Raw genomic sequence first — 16762 nt, 5'->3', positions numbered from 1 at the left:
TAAATCACTTCAGGAAATACTTTAAAGACATAAACATCTGTGAGGTATCAAGTTTATAAAAAAACAGTGGGAATCGTGCTGCTTCTTTCTATCTGCATATTTTGAATCGTTCCTTTATTGTGTGTCCATAATAGTATGTTAAAATTTTACTCTGAAGAGCAGCATAAGGACAGAGAAAATGGTAGAAAAATTCTAATTTAAGTACCTCTGGAAATCTGAACTAAGACCCAATTTCAGTTGCATGACGTATGCAATGTTTATTGAATAAATTTAATGTACTAATAAGTTTCTTACACTGTATCATTATTAAGAATTACAAAATAAATTACTAAGTGAAGCTCTGATAAGTAATTTTTAATTACTTTATGCAACCATTGTCTAATAGAAAACTTTCTGAGCTAATTTGTGTGTGTGCTTAGCTATTCAATGGAAATCAACAGCTAATTCAATGCATTTAAATTTTAGTTTGTAGCTTAAATGCTTTCATGAAAAATCCTTTCCCTATGGGGAAAATTAATGGCTCATATTTTTTTATTAACTAACATAAACACAATGGAATTGTAGAATAGAAAGGATAATGCAAGTCTCTTGAGCTTGAAAGAGTAAAATTATCATCAACATAAAGCTGCATCCTTCCCACTCGCTGTACTCTCTCATGTGGTTTTACCTGCTGCTTTCATCTGCTCTTTTTGAAAATTGTGTTTTAAAATAGTCTGCTTCTATCCAGCTGTAATATTTTAAACCAGCACCAATAGGACACTATAAGTTTCCATATATGAAGGTGGGTTTTTTTAGTATTGAGGTTATGACAGCATATTACTCGTCCAAGAATATTAATGACCACTGGTAACAAAACAACCAACCCTTCCCATATACAAACTAATTTATCCACAAAGCACAATAAATTACAAGAAACTAAAGTGTAAGGTCAAATAGCCTTAACATTATTTTTTCCTTTATTACTTGATTATAGCCTAAGTGAGGCACCTCAGCTCCTTCTGTGATCAACAGAGAGAAAAGAACATCAGAGAGATGTTCATAGTATGTGAAATGAACAATCTTCTGGAAATGTCTTTGAGGTGATGCAGCTTAGATTGGCAGTTCAATTTTTACATGGATGCCATGAGCTGAAAAGAATGCCACATTAACTAGACAAGCTTTGTACAGGAAATCCTAAGGGGTTTCAGTGACAAGACTTTGTCTTAGTTTTAGTCTGCTCAAATATAGATTTACTCTACTCAAATACGGGCTAAACTTCATGTAGCTGTTATATTATAATTAGCATCAAAGTTGTTCTAAGACCTCACTGAGGCCTCAGAGACATTTGGGCACAGGGGTGCCTCACCTGAACGCCAAATAGGCTTGGGTAGAATAAGTCTTTACCTATGGCAAAGTTCAGCCCCTGGGTAAGCATGCCTGAAGATACTAGCAGAGCTGAGGGACCTGAGCACACTGTTTGAGAGGAACATAGGGACCTCTATCTGCTGTGGGAATGAAGCAGCTTTTCTCCAGCCCACAGAAGGAAGGCTAACACCTACATCCAATGAATACATAAGAAACACTTAACCTCAGCCTTAGATCCATGGGGCAAAAGCTAGCCCCTGGGATCAGTACTTCCCTCCTAAACCAGGGCTTGGCTTGCTGCTGCAGGCTGATGAAAACATACTACCGACTGGAAATGCACTGGTTTCTCTTGATGTACCATGTCTGCTTCAAGCTGGCTTTTGTCTTTAAGTCTACAGATATTTTAGTAGAGTTAATTCTGATAAAACTTTGTCCCTTTTATTTGCAGATAAAGCAGACTTTAACAAGAAGTGTACAAAAACATATTTTAAAGTAAAAAGAAAAATACTGTCCATCTTGACCTTAGACTAAATTGTCTGAATGTGTAAGAATCAGGAAATAATGCACCATTTGAATTTGAATATTAAACATATTAGTCCTTGGCAACTCAGTTACCATGAGGTCTGTAATTAACACCGCCTCTCCTTCAATAAAATGGGAGTCTGCTGGCTTATTTTGTCAGCAGACTTGTACGCTTGTTATTTGGCACTTGCTATTTTGTGTCACCATAGAATAAACAGTACTCAGAAGATGGCTTCTCTTACACCTATTGGGAGAAATGAACATAGAGTCATTACATTATAGAGTGGTTAGGGCTGGAAAGGACTTAAGATCCTCTAGTTTCAATCCCCCTGTCATGGGCAGGGGCGCTTCACATTAAACCCTATCACCCAAGGCTCTGTCTAACCTGGCCTTGAACGCTGCCAGGCATGGAGCATTTACCACTCCTTTGGGCAACCTGTTCCAGTGCCTCACCACCCTCACAGTAAAGAATTTCTCCATATCTAGCCCAAACTTCCCCTGTTTAAGTTTGAACCAGTTACCCCTTGTCCTATTGCTACTGTCCCTGATGAAGAGTCCCTCTCCAGCATCCCTGTAGCACCCCTTCAGATATTGGAAAGCTGCTACAAGATCTCCATACAATCCTCTTCTCCAGGCTGAACAGCCCCAACTTTCTCAGCCTATCTTCATACGGGAGTTGCTCCAGTCCCCTGATCATCCTCATGGCCCCCCTTTGGACTTGATCCAACAGTTCCATATCCTTCTTATGTTGAGGACACCAGAACTGCATACAGTGCTCCAAGTAACATACTTTTTTATCTTCTTCTTCCTTTTCTTAGCTGTTCAAAGCTGCCAAAATGATGTAATTTGAGATAGTTTAGGCAGTTATTTTTCAGGAGGATAGGTTGTTTTTCACAGAGAAAACTTACTGAAATTAGAGGGCTTATGAGAAAGAGATCCTCCAGCTCTGGGGTGCACAATCTGACTCTGCATGTCTGTAACATCCCTAATAAATTCAATAAAAACCCATCAATATTTATCCACTTCAAGAACATGTAATTGAAAATGCAACTTTCTTTCCCCCTTTATACAGTTATTGGAACTAAGAAAGCCAAATGAGTAGGTCAAAGGAGTTCTTCATAAGTTTAGATTACTCTAACAATATTGCAAGGCTGTGATCAGGTTAGCTGTTTAAATTGTTACCATCCATTTGTACTGCTATGCGCACAAGGAGGGCAATAAATACCTAGTTAAAAAATCCTCTTGGTTACTTACTTAAATGGTACCTTTTCCATTGTACTCATCTCTGCTGGAAAAGGCCGGCCGATGCCTTTTGGCCATATGTGTAGCTGTGACTCTGATGTTTGATTTTCCACATTCTCAGCATTAATGATGCTTTATTCAGCTGCAGCCATTCTGATGACAACAGAATGCTGTTAACTAGGCATGGGGAGGCAGAGACAGCCCTGACATGCACACAGTGCAACAGCTCTGGGTGCTTCACATCAACCCATACCTTTCAGTTAATAATGTTAACTACTTAAAAGTTGACAGCTGTTAACCATTTTTGAACTGGGAAGGAGAAATCATATCATGACTGACATAATCTACTTAGTGAGTTTATCCTGATGTCAAAAATGGAATATGCTTGGGAGACACCATTGCTTTTCCTCTTCAAAAAGAAATGAAATGAAAAGCATATCTCATAAACCCAGTAGACCCTCTTTGCAGTGGTCTGATTGTTAAGTTCATTGTTTTGGCCCAAATTGAAAAGAGAGCAAGCGCAAACCTGGGTGGTTGACAGGCTGCATAGAAATGTTTCATCCTTTACACCACGATCCATGTCAAAATTGTTACACCACTGTTACACAATATTATAGACAGGATTTTCTCCTGTTGATCTGTATATGACCACCAATTTGTGGGTGGAGGCTCAAAGGGAGGCTTGTATTTCCAGTGTTTGTGGCTGTGAATTTTAAATAGGAACATTGATGCAGAAATGACTGTTAATATGAATCTTTTTCACACATCATCTTTGTTGCTCCCTGAATATAAGAAATACTTAACAGATTTTATGGCTGGAGGTAGGGCAACTCTCTGATATTCAGCCAGCATAAAGACAATGCTGAGATAAATGTAGTACCTGTTCTCTACAGGTTATAGTAAGAAATATTTCTTTGCATGGTCTTAAAGAGAAGAGGAGAAAGTACGGATGTGGCCTAGGCCTTTTAATTTCTCTACTAGGGGGATGTTTAGGACACCTGTGGGACACAGTGCAGCCCAGGAGCAAAAAAACCCAAACCCTACAACCTTGTTTTTGAAAGAGACAGAATAACCCACTTGCCAGTCACTGTCAGACCTGAAAATATTTTTCCATTCATGTCCATCCTCCATGCTGCTGCCCCACAGAACCAAAAAGCTCAGTGGGAATCCTGTCATCACATATATCCATCTCTGAAAATGGGACCTACGATGTGGCCTTGAGGTCAAGTGGTATAGCAAAGCTTGCCATAGCTAACTCCCTTCCCTGATCCAGACAGCCCAGCTCTGTCTAGATTACATACTGGAAATAATTCCTGGATCAGACCTTTCCTGGGCATTGCCTGATAGTTGCTACAACCCTAAGACTAGCCCTGCCATGCCTGTAAGTCTACTTGGAATTAAAATGTATGGATGATAGGGACTGTGCTGAGCTGGTGTCCTGGCCCTGTTACTTTATCAATTTGCACTTGCCTTTGTGCCTCCTGCATGTCTTCCTCTGTTTTGCCTCCAGGCTGGCCCATAATATTAGCTGCTTCAATGTCTTTATGAAAGGATATGTGTAGAGCAGATGATATGACTATTTTAAACCTCTACTTTTCTCTTTTTCTTCTTATTTGTTGTCTCATAAATAATTAATTTAGCCTTGTTGTTGTTCCTCACAAACTAAGATATTTATTTCTTATTGGTCTTCAATCCATTGATCAAAGGTTCATGATTAGAGTGTTGATGTACTGTACATGGATAAAAAAGTTTTTTTTCTTTTAGAAAATTCTTCCATCTTCTAGTTATTCAAGTATATTTTATGTTGTAAATAACAATGGTTTTAATGTTCAGCAATGAACCTATCTTTCATTTATATCCTTGCTTGAATTTCATTATAATCTGTGCTCTCTAATATGTCCCATCAATGAGTTCTATGTTTTGTTATATGCTGTGGAGAAAAAAAGTAATTCTTTTTAGCTATAAATCTGATAGATCATTATCTCACTGGTTGTCCTCAGGATATTGTGATAAATAGTGAACGATCCATCCCTACTCACTTCCACCGAATCTCTGCTGTCTGTATTTTCTGGATCATTGTCATATCTTCTTGCCACTTTTAGGCAATGAGTTTTATTTTTTTTAGTAACTCTTCAAGCTCTCTCACATCTTCAGGCATTATTCTTACACTTTTGATTTATTTTGTTGATGTAGATTTTCAGAATTGTCCTGAATCTTTCAGATGTGTGTGAACAATCACAAACTGGCAGAAAATAATGAATCTGTTTTATCCTCAGTTCTTAATAGTTCTAAAAAATAGCTTACCTGTCTTTTATATTTATTGAGGATCTGACCTTCCTCCACTTGACCTCTAGAATACAATCACTGGTTATTTCTATTCTGCATTTCCACACAGACAAGTTATGAAACAATGTCCTACTACTTTTTCACATGAGGGTGATATTTTTTAAGTGCTTCAGGATGAGGCTGTGTTTATTGCAGTACTTTGAGAAATAGTCACCTCATGTCCTGAAGGACTCTAGGTAAAAACAAAATCCAGATTTTACTCACTAGATTTCATGGTTCTGGGAAGTAATATTTGAACATTGTTTGAAATAGTTTAATTATTTGGCTTCTTTTCTATCTTTCTGAGTCCTCAAACGGACCATTCAAATGATTTTCAAAGTGAACTGCATCTATTTTCTTGTAACACCAGTCCTTCACATACTATAAATCAAAATTTAGTATGTGAAATTTTTTTTAATTGTTCTCATTTTTTCATTTGTATTTTAATGTATAAAATTGTAACTCTTTTCTTTGGCTTCGCATGTAAATCAGACTTCCTGCCAAGAGCTGAAATGGTTTCACAATGGATGCAGAATCAAAAAAATGAAGCAATTCCTTTGGGTGGTTTTCTTTTCCTCTCACATAGTTACAAAGAACTATATAATATCCAATGGAGAAAAATGCTCCTTTCACTACATTTAGGAGGATATATTTTAGTTACAAGTATTCTTAAACCTACCTGTGTATTTTCTTCCTTTTAATAAAATCTGTTGAGGTGGATATGGTATATGGCACAGTTGATAATTATGAATTTGGGGCAAATATTAATGGTTGCAGTTCAGTTCCTTAACTTTCAGCACTCCCATGAGCAGAATGCTATACTCAGTCTCTTGCAGGTACAGCATGCCAGTTATAGCTTGACTTACATACTGTAATGGTTCAGATAGATAGGAGCAAGCCTGAAACAACTAAATTGTGAAGATAGATACTGCAGGTAAACCCAAACAGGCTGAAGCTCAGTCACAGCTGATCTGCCTATATTAAAACTATGTTTTTAAATTATAAGGTGTGCATCACATATGGTTTGAAAGATAGAGTTTGCTTTGGGGAAACTAAAAGTATATAGTCCAGGTGATGTCAAAGTTGTCAGAAATATTTCTGTTCATACCATAATAAAGGTGATGATTTACTTATTCATCAACTCATATACTGAGCCAGGCAGGTGGAGAGCTTTTGAAAGGTCTTCCTGGGGCCTTCTCTGCTCACGTAACAGATCCCCTTGAGAGATGAAAAGGCTTTCCTCACGCCAGTCATTTCTAAATTCAGATGAAGTAACTTCATTTGAGTCATGAATTAATACAGGTCACTTACCTTTCCCAGTATAAGCAGGTCCTGCTACACAAAGGGATAATGAGCAAAAACACTGTGATCCTGCCCACACTTTTTAAGAAAGAAGGTGATCACAGAGGAAATGAGGAGCTGTGAGTAGCAGTAGCTCTAAGACGCGTAGTTAAGCGGAGCCTTTTCTGCCAAACCAGCTCTTCAAATCAAAAGTGCTCCCATTTAATGTTCCTCAGCAATAGCTGTCTGCTGGAGCTTTGGCTTAGCTTGCTTAGAAGCATTTGTGACTGTGAGACTGGAGTAATTGGGGATTCATAGGGGCAGGGGGATGTTGCTATGCTGAGCCCCTATTACTTTTTCTCTTCTTGGCTGCATGCTGTTCACATTGGTAACAGCTTCCAGTAGATGAACTTCACAGCTTGAATTTGATTCCTCAGTATGCCAGTGATACGGAGACCAGAGCATTGTATTTCTTTTAATAAAATTTCATTTTCAAAGGCGGTGAAAATATCTAGATAAAACTAAGTGCCTTGCTTGTTTCTGGTCCTTTTCAGAGTCCTTGTATTCAATTGATGCAATCTGTCCAGAATTCCTTATTTTCTAAAAACCTTTAAGATATGTCCTAATGAAAAGACTAAATTAAACAGATTTCCATTTTGCCTCAGCACAGGTTCCCCAAAGGAACTTATTTATCTGGTTGGTGTAGCAGGATCAAAAGCTGCCCTGTGAGCCTCCAGGAACAGAGTTCAGAAGCCAGTGTGCTGAGACGAGTGGAATTAGACAAGTCAGGAAATTTCAAGAACAGTCTGTTTTTGGGACACTTATTGAACAGTCCCCTGCTGATAGAAAGTGCCTTCTACACTTTGGATTTACAGTGCAAAAAATGTCTTCTCTTTCCTGAAAATCTAAAACATGTTGGTTCATTGTATTTTGGCTTGTTTAATTTTTTCAAGAGTTACCCTCTTCCACAGTAATATATAAATGGTCTAGTATGTAAAACCATCATCCAGAAGTGAGAAGGTTTCCCTCTGTGGCCTGAAATTATCCAAGCCCACATTTTCAAATTTCTGTTTACAGCTGTTGCTGTGGGGTGAGCATTTGGTTGTAGGGACAGAGCTGGTTGCTAAAGGCCTTTTGTTTCTCCCTGCAAAGACCCAGGATACGTGGGGAAAGACCAGAAATACAGAAAGAATGTGGAAGCCAGGGCGTGAGTCTATAGGCAGTAGATTTGCATTCCAGCTATTTTGCTGGAGAGCAGGCTTGGCATGCCCCTGAGAGGTGAGGGCAGCAGTGACTCAGGGTGCAGGGAAGGAATCCTGCTACAGCCCTGCCTGAGAATATGCCCTGCAGCCTTCCTGCACAGGTCCCAGAACAGAGCCCAGCTCCTATGGTCCCACTGTGCCACTCACCCTGACACACTCAGCGGCAGCATCCTGTTGCCTTACACCTAAAAGAAACAGCGCTGCTCTTGCCAAGAGGTCCCAAAGAGCCAAGAAGATAGTTCGAGTTTGTTCCTAGTGAGAACTGCTGGGAGAAGAGGAAGGGGGAGCAAGAGCACAAAAAGAGGAAGGTGATGAGTAAAGGAGGGAAGATAGAGCATCCGCTGCCCTTGCCTCTCCTCCAAATGTATCCATAGTCTGCTACAGAAGTCTCTCTCTGAAACTATCCAGACTACTCTCTCCTACCCAGACCTCTGGAGATGCCTGGACCCTTCTGACTCCTGCTTCTTGCTCTGCATCCCATGCACGTCTCCTCTTCCATCCTGCTTTTCAGAGAGCAAACTCCAAACTGCTCAAGACATCCTCTGCCTCTCTCAGCTGTCTTTTTGCCTATCCACACACAGTTATGCTCCTTCCAGTGCCCCTCCTTCATCCAGGCCTGTTGCCTTGTCAACGTAAATTAAAACAATTGTACGTTTAGGCATTTTCAAACTAGGAAGTAACTTTGTAGGATATATATACAACACTTTAACCATCTTTCATATGATTTACAAGCAATGTTTAAATAACATTAAAGATTTTATTTTGCTTTATAAATTCTGGTATAGGCTTCCTGTTTTGTAGTCCATTCAGAAAAAAACACCTCATAAAAAATATGAAGTGACTAAAAAAGAAGACAAAATATGGTCTTAATTGAGAAATTAATGCAAAGAAACACTGCTGAAAACCTTTGTGATATATTAGTTATTGTATTGAATCAGTAATGAACCTCAAAGTCACTTTAAAATAATTCTAATTGAATCTTCTATCAGATGTATTTGTCAATAGAAGAGCATTCATCGGTAAGCTGTAGCCATTTTTTTTCTTTCTTCTCTGTTCCCCACTATTGGGCATTTTATGAATCATGCTTTTTTTTCCTAAAAGAGTCAGAACCCATTGATTTTTAAAGTAACCTATGGAATTCTGCCTTGCAAGGTGCAAAATGAACATGGAAAATCACAAAATGTGGTAAGAACCCCTGTGGAGTCCTCTCTTATCTGTGTTCCTGAAGGATCCCCAGAAAAGAAGGGCACTTGTTAGACAAGGCAACAGTTTCTATGGAAATGTAAAATAACCTCTCTCTAAAACTTCCCACATAAAACCAGTTAGGCTGGTTGTATGAACTATGTCATATATGGTAACTCTTTCCAAATGGAAAACTTGTCAAGTTTGAACTCTAATAATGACATGGAATGTTTTAGTCAAATTAATAGAATCTATATGTGCAGCTTTAGTAGCTCAACTTGCAAAAGACAGATGGATCATGCTAGCCTGTTCATGTATGTGACCATTTTTGGCTAGTATTTTTTAGATCTTGCTGTTTTTTGCATACAGTGCTGTTTAGTTACCATTTGAGTTGTTTTCTGGTTTACTTGTCTGTTGATCAGTAAAACTGATTTTTTAGCACTGGACCGGTGTGAAAACTGCAGTTACACAACCTACTTGTAATACAGTTGTGAAAGCACTCATGAGCTACCTGGCCAATGAGTTTTGCTCCAGAGGCCGCAGTGTCCTGTCTTACAGTTCTGAGTCTTGCAGAATTCAGGTCACTGAACACTTAAATGCAAGCCCCAAATGCAAAACAATCCCAACTCACAGTATGGACTTTATAACTGAGTTTTTTGCAATAGCAGCAGCAAAGTATGTTTGAAGGTCTGCAAGTTATGTTAGGATGAATGCAAACCAATGAATCATTAAGCAACAAAACCAGAGTAAATATAAATAGAACATATTGCATATTCAATTTAAACTGCTCCTTTTATAAATGAAATTGAAAAATGTTTCTGAAAGTAATTTAACTGTCTTGGCCCCTGAAAAAAAGTGACTAAGCATAAAGGCTTGAACTATGGTCTCACTGTGGTGGTATTCTTGCAGTTTACGATACACCTCTAGCTTCAATGAAGTTGGTGACATAATTCCTGACCCCTTCAGTGTCTGGGACTGTGAGAGATCCTGGTGAGAACTGCTATAGAAAATCTGGTTCTGTCAGACAACTAAACCACTGTGTTTTTTCTATTATAAAAGCAGGTAATAAGTTGGCATCCTTGAGAGCAGTAGCCTAGTTGCAGGCAGTCTGAATTCACCACAACTTTCAGAGTACAGTTCTCTGAAATGAGTCTTTCCATGAGTTTTGGCCACATGAGTATAAACAATTGATATAAACAACAAAACCAAACCTTGAACTTCTTTTGCCATTGTACTTTTTCTTACTAGGTGATTTCCTCATATTTGAGCAGTTCAGGCTCTTTCTGTATGCATGCTTTCAGAATACACAGCAGAACTCATATTTCCACAGCATTTATTTTAATCAGAACTTGCAGGATGAAGCCCCACTTAAACTACCTCATGTTCATATACCTTTTGCTGAAAAAAATAACCTCTGTACAAATGAAGTCTGATTTGCAACTAACCTCTTGTACACTGTTCAGAGAAAAATAAACCAAGGAAATTTCATTAACAAATCTCCACTAATAATTCTCATAGCTGGCTTGATAGCAAAAATGGTACATTTTAATCACAGTTATTGTGTTGGGTTTGTGTGGCAAGATTTTAGTAATCATACAAGTAAATATAGATGTTTATTGAATAGCTATTTAGATGATGAAGCTTTTATTTTGTTTCATAATCTTCAGTAGGAGAGAATGTAGTATGGAAGCAAGTGATTTTATTGACTGCTTTTTTATATGAAACTAAAACCAGTGCTCTACAGTATTTGAAAGACTCAGTTATGTCACCAGAGAATGACAGGCCTGAAAACTAGTTTTTAATTGTGAGTAAAATTATATAAAAGCTGATCTGAAGCTTTATTAATAGAAAGCTAGAAGACGATAATGTAATTAATACCAATAAACTAATACTAAAGACCTACTATTGAGAATATGCCCCATCAAAGCAACCAAATGTAACTGCAAACTGCTGGTTTGGTTTGCTTGGAGATGCACAAAAACTTAATTTCATGGCACGCCTTTTTGATGAACAGTCTAAACCAATTTGAAGCTGACAAGTGTTAATTAGGTACTTTGCATGTTTAAATTGTAATTTGAGGGAATTATGTTTCTGCAGGGTATTCCAAGAATCATTTCTCAGCTAAAGATTAGTGAATATTTTTACTGGCAAACCGAGTGCAAACACTGTCAGTTCCCTGTCTGCATAACCAGACTCATGTCGAGTCTCTTTTATTCAATATATCATTATCAGATGTAGTTTATTTGTACTGTTGGACTATTAATCTATGATAATTACCATGCATCCTAATTTTTATTAAGTAATAAAGAGAACACTTCGCTTGGGAACTAGGATCACTGTGGGGAGAAGAGGAGCCCGTATTCCCCCACCTGCTAGTGCAAACTGCAAGGAGATCAGAGGCAGAGCTGAGTCCTGGCCACAGGGTCTTCCCTGGTACCTACTGTGTTGGTCCTCAGCCTCCTTATGAGCTCCTCTCTCCCTCTCTTCCTCTAGCACTGGTACCATTCTGTGCACAAAAAATTAATTAGAGCACTTTTAATGTTAAGGGAATAGGCTTAGAATTAGCTGTTGTCTTTAGTGTCTTGTGTTAGTGATCAGTTAAACTTAATGGCCGAAGGAAGCAGATCACTCTCAGACTCTTGGACTATGTATGTGTTGCTAAATATAATACTCAAGAAGCTGTTCTCTGGTCCTGTGAGCAAATGGCATATCACAGCTTATGTCTTTACAGTTAAGCACTCTTCCTCAAGCACAGCCAGTTTGTGCATGTGTCAGGCAATCCAGCAGCAGTTGAACAGTATGGACAATCACACACCAGTGTTTGAGCTCATGTCCAGATCTATCTAATGCTCTTGGCTTTTCTAAGCTGACTAAGCAAATCACATTAATGTAATAAATGGAACTAAAAATTGCCTTTATTGGACCAGTTAAAAGCATCATTGACACTGAAAAAATGTATGACTGATGGACACTTAAAGAATAATTCATGCTGTGACTGTAAGTGGTGAGTGCTAGATAGTCAAAAAATGGTCTCATGTCTGGCAACAGAGGGTCTTGCTTTTAATAAGGCATAGTCAGTCACCTATGCCTGAGGTAACAATGAAACTGGAAATAAGAAATGTTCAGGGGATACAACATTCTGTGCAAAATAAAGAGTTTTTTTCTGAAAAATATGACATCCCAAAAAACACACCCATAAAGCAGTTAATCCCTACTCTAAGGCAGTAGATCCAGTCTTACAAGTTCCTGAGGTTAATAGAGTCTGTGATAACAGGATAAATCATGACAGGTTTACAGGCCAAAGCTCATAGATATGTTGAGGAAACCCAGCATTAGCACTCAGACAAGGAGTTAGAATGTGCTGAGAAAGAAAATCTCCCAGCCTTGACTGAAGCTCGCCCTATGACACAAGACCAGCACTGAGAGCTAAGACTACTGAAGGCAGAAGCAGATTGAAAGTCACAAATAATTAAAAATCTGAGTTCCCTAGGAAGAGCACCGTGTTCTGTCCAAAACAACATCCAAATGTGACCACTATATCCATGTGCATCAGGTAAGGAGATATCTGAAGCACCCTGGGAGCATGGTCAAAGAGGCTGACAGCTTTGTTTGTCTCATTGTCCTCACTCCTCATGGGCAACGTAATTGCAAGCAATGAAGAAAACATTTGCCATGAAATCAAGTGGTATGTATTTGTTTTAAACTGGGCATATGCACATGAATGTTATATCAGAAATAGCAGGACCAGTACTGAAGGAAGAGATACACTGACCAGAGTTTTTGGGTAACTTAATTCTTCTAAGCAGATTTTTTAAATTGTATATTAACCATACTTTTCCCCATTCCTTCCTCCTCCATGTATATACCACATACAGAACTGTCCATAAAATTCATAATAAAGAAGGCTTGGTACTAACAGATTGAACTCTGCCTGTTGCTATGTAAAAGTATCCCTCTCATGAGTGAAAACTGGATAAACAGGACTTTTGAGAAGAGAATGTACTAAATGAACTCTCACAGGGTAATTCATGTGCTTGCTATTACCTGTATTTTTGCTTTATCTATTTTTTCCCAATTCTCCATTACCCTGATAAGTGAACGGTTAATGGGACAAGTTCTTTTCACAGAATGTGTAAAGACCTAAATGCATGCCTTTGCGAAAATGGGAAAGCTGTAATTATGATACCATTGGAAAAAAAGAGACCAATAATGGATTAAATGGGTGTGAAGTTATTGTCAAGTCAGAGCTCTCATGAAGAAGCAGTGAATCAAAATAAGAAAAAAATTTTGAGAACTTGCAAGGGAATAGAGACTCTCTCAAAGGAGAGTAGATGGGAACTGGAAGAGTTTTATATAAAGGAACATATTCACATAATTCTGTATATGGATTCTCTATTTTTGTTTGTAGGTGTTGGACCTAGAGCAGAAAAGGATCCATGGAAGATCGATGGTTGCATTACACAAGCACATGTATTTCATGGCAGTCATCCCTTTTGGTCTTTATCTCTGTATCATAGCAGAACTGTAGGAAGCTACAGCAAGTGACTTTTTTCCTTTCAGCATTCCTAGACAGAACATGCAGTTTGAACTTTTGAAAGATAATCCAACTTTGTTGACTGACTTAGAGAACTGAAGACCATGGTTCACCTCAGATTTGGGCTCAGACTGTCACTCATGTATTTGTGTACTACAATGCTGTTGTGTTGGCCAGAACATGCAAAAAAGTAGACAATAGAATCATAACTTTCCTGGGGTATCAATGAGTCACAATTTTCACTGAGCAGTTACTAATTCACAGTGTCCAGGCTTCCCATTTCTGTAAAGGTTTGGAGGGGTGTTATGTCCCATTTTGATTGTGAAATGAAAGCTGATGTTCTTATACTATATATAGTGAAATACATGGATATTATTACAAAAAAAAGCATGTAGAGAAGTTGTGACTGACAACTTTGAGGATTACCAGTCATATGTTGGCTTCCACTTGGATAAAATATGTATCTGTACCTACACTCATGCTTGTTTATTTGCAGAGATAGTGAGAACTGGTTGAACACCCTGTAGCATATCAGTGAAAACTCTCTGTTTCTGCAAGCTAGAACTAGCAAGACACACCTTGAACAGCATGAGAGACTAGTAGGCGAGCAACGTGCCTTTCACACATTAATATGCATGGCGTAAGTTTACAGCATGTTGAGGACAGTGTCTATATATGTCTTGGAGGTCACGGTGCTACTCAAGAGGAAAGTGTTAATTTGGAAATACAGTTTTGGGTAAGACACTGTATGCAGCCAACTCTTCATCTAACCGTTCTGAGCGTGCTGGTTGATCATATGTGGGATGAACTTCCAAGTAGTTTGAACAGTACCATTAAGGAAAAGTAGACAGAACAAGGCAGCTTGTGCCAATGTTGCTAGAGCTGGCTCTTTCTTAAAACACTGCCCGCATACTTGATGCTGGGAGAGACATTACAGTTTGCACATTCCACCCTTACTGGTGAGCTTCATCTCAGCTTAACAGTCATTGAAAGAAAGCTATATAATTTATGAGGGGACTGAATTATCTCTCACTTAGCAATTCTGCACAAACCTTTAGCAAGCGATACAACTTAATCCATATTTTCAGAAAAATTGTACCTGTATTTCATCTCTTCCTAGGGTCTACCATAATATCATTTCTTGGTTTCTAAAAATGGAATAATGGAAAAATTATTCATGTAACAAGGAATGGAAAGAGCATTCCCTATTTAAATCCCATCATTATCCTCCAGTTATGGCCTTGTTATCTTTCTAAAATAAAGCTTACTATTCAAATTTATTTAAATATTACTTTAAAACTACTCTGTTTATTTTATTCCTCTTATTAGATATCTATTTATATTATTTAAAACCTCTTCATTGGTCTTTTCTCTTTTAAAATGAGCACAAGAAGTTTTGCCTTTGTTTCACAAATGCATACATATTAAACAAAGTTAGCTAATCCCAATTACACTCTGGTGGAATAGTTTTGACCTATGTATGGTTACCTTGCCCTCTGAAAAACAGGAAATAATAATTATTGTAGCAGGGATGAAAATCTTGAACCAAATGAGTAAGTGAATAGATATTAACTAGTTGTCAGGATTCTCTCCCAGATGTGGGAGAGGAACCTCAGTTCATCCTTCTCACTGAATTCTCTTTGGCAATTGCTCATTTATGTAATCTGAATAAAACCCCCACATTTATTAAAGGCTTCTCTGTCTTTATAATAGTAAAAAAAAGAAGTTAGGGGTGAAGAGGAGTGTTCCCTTAAATACAACACCAGTTTTTGGCATCTCTGATGTAACTGCAATGAAACTTGAGCAAAGCAAGCCTAGTATTATCCATAGGTACCTCAGGGATACTGAAACAGCAGCAAAACCTGCTTAGCCTGTTTGCTTTCCCATACTCCTGGGCTTTACCTAGCTGCCTTATGCCAACCTCCTGCTTAATTGTTTGATTTAATTGTTTCTCATAGAATAATTGTTTTTTCTAACCACATCAACAACTGTTATACAGTCTTGTTGTTTTTCTTGCTTTCATTTATAGTCACTAAATTTTGTTTGTTTGCTTTTGACATTGAAGAGCTTTTAACTCATCCAGTACTTAATTTAGGGCCCTGATGTTTCTTCATTCACTGTGTCACAGAAAGAGATTAGCAAAGCCAGAAAATTTTATGAGATTAAATGAGATGAGATTATTTCAATTATGTCATCCCATTATTTCGAAAGAAGATGGGGTCAGCAACCTATAAGTACTACTTGTCCTTGGGATCCTAAACCAAGAAAAGTGTCAGACATAATGGGACAGGATAAATTGCTTTTCTGAAAGAATGGGTGCTGCAACAGCAATGCAGTTGCTGGAAAGCATTGCAGGCAAATACTCAGCCTTCCCTCTGTTTCGACAAGTGTGAAATGAATAAGCCTGAAAAACAGAACATTTGTGTAACTTCTGTAATTCAGTCTTTCATGAACATCAGCTATAATAATGATTAAATTTAAACAGTGAAAAGCAATATTGTGCTTACAAAGGACTGCTTTTTAGGTGTCACCATAAAAAATTCCTTCAGCTGAGTGACATTTTCTCTCATGCCACATCCCATTACACTGATCCAGTTCCATCGGCCTTTGTTCAACAACAGGAACAGACAACGTGCTGCTATCATGCATCCCAATGAGAACTGTACGGCAGTGCCTTTTTGAAGGGCATCTCTTAACTTGTTAGAACTTGATTGTGCAAAGGCACATAGTACTGCATGTACTTGTCTCTTGACTGCTAAATAAAAGTCTTAATTGCTGTATTTTCAGCTTTTCTCTCACTTCCCAGGAGTCACTGCCTATGTTTTAGCTACTCAGCAGCAAGTTGTTATTCTGACCACATTTTATCCTATCAGGACTTTCTTCCTTTCCCCATCAGTTTGTAAACTGTTCAATTGCTGACATCAATATTTGCCAGGTTTTACTGATACTCAGTGGAAATCCCGTTATTTTCGCTCTGCCTTGCTTGCACAGCATGACCGCAAAAGCCTATGTCATGAATACCTGGTGTATGGGGAGGTATGTGCAGAAGAGCTGGGCAGTGTCCAAACCC

The sequence above is a fragment of the Neopsephotus bourkii genome, unplaced genomic scaffold, assembly GCF_033783945.1.
Source record: "Neopsephotus bourkii isolate Nb327-2 ecotype Australia unplaced genomic scaffold, CSIRO-AGI_Nbou_v1 NB_756, whole genome shotgun sequence".
NCBI classification, from domain to species: Eukaryota; Metazoa; Chordata; class Aves; order Psittaciformes; family Psittacidae; genus Neopsephotus; species Neopsephotus bourkii.
Note: the sequence above shows the minus strand (reverse complement) of the source record.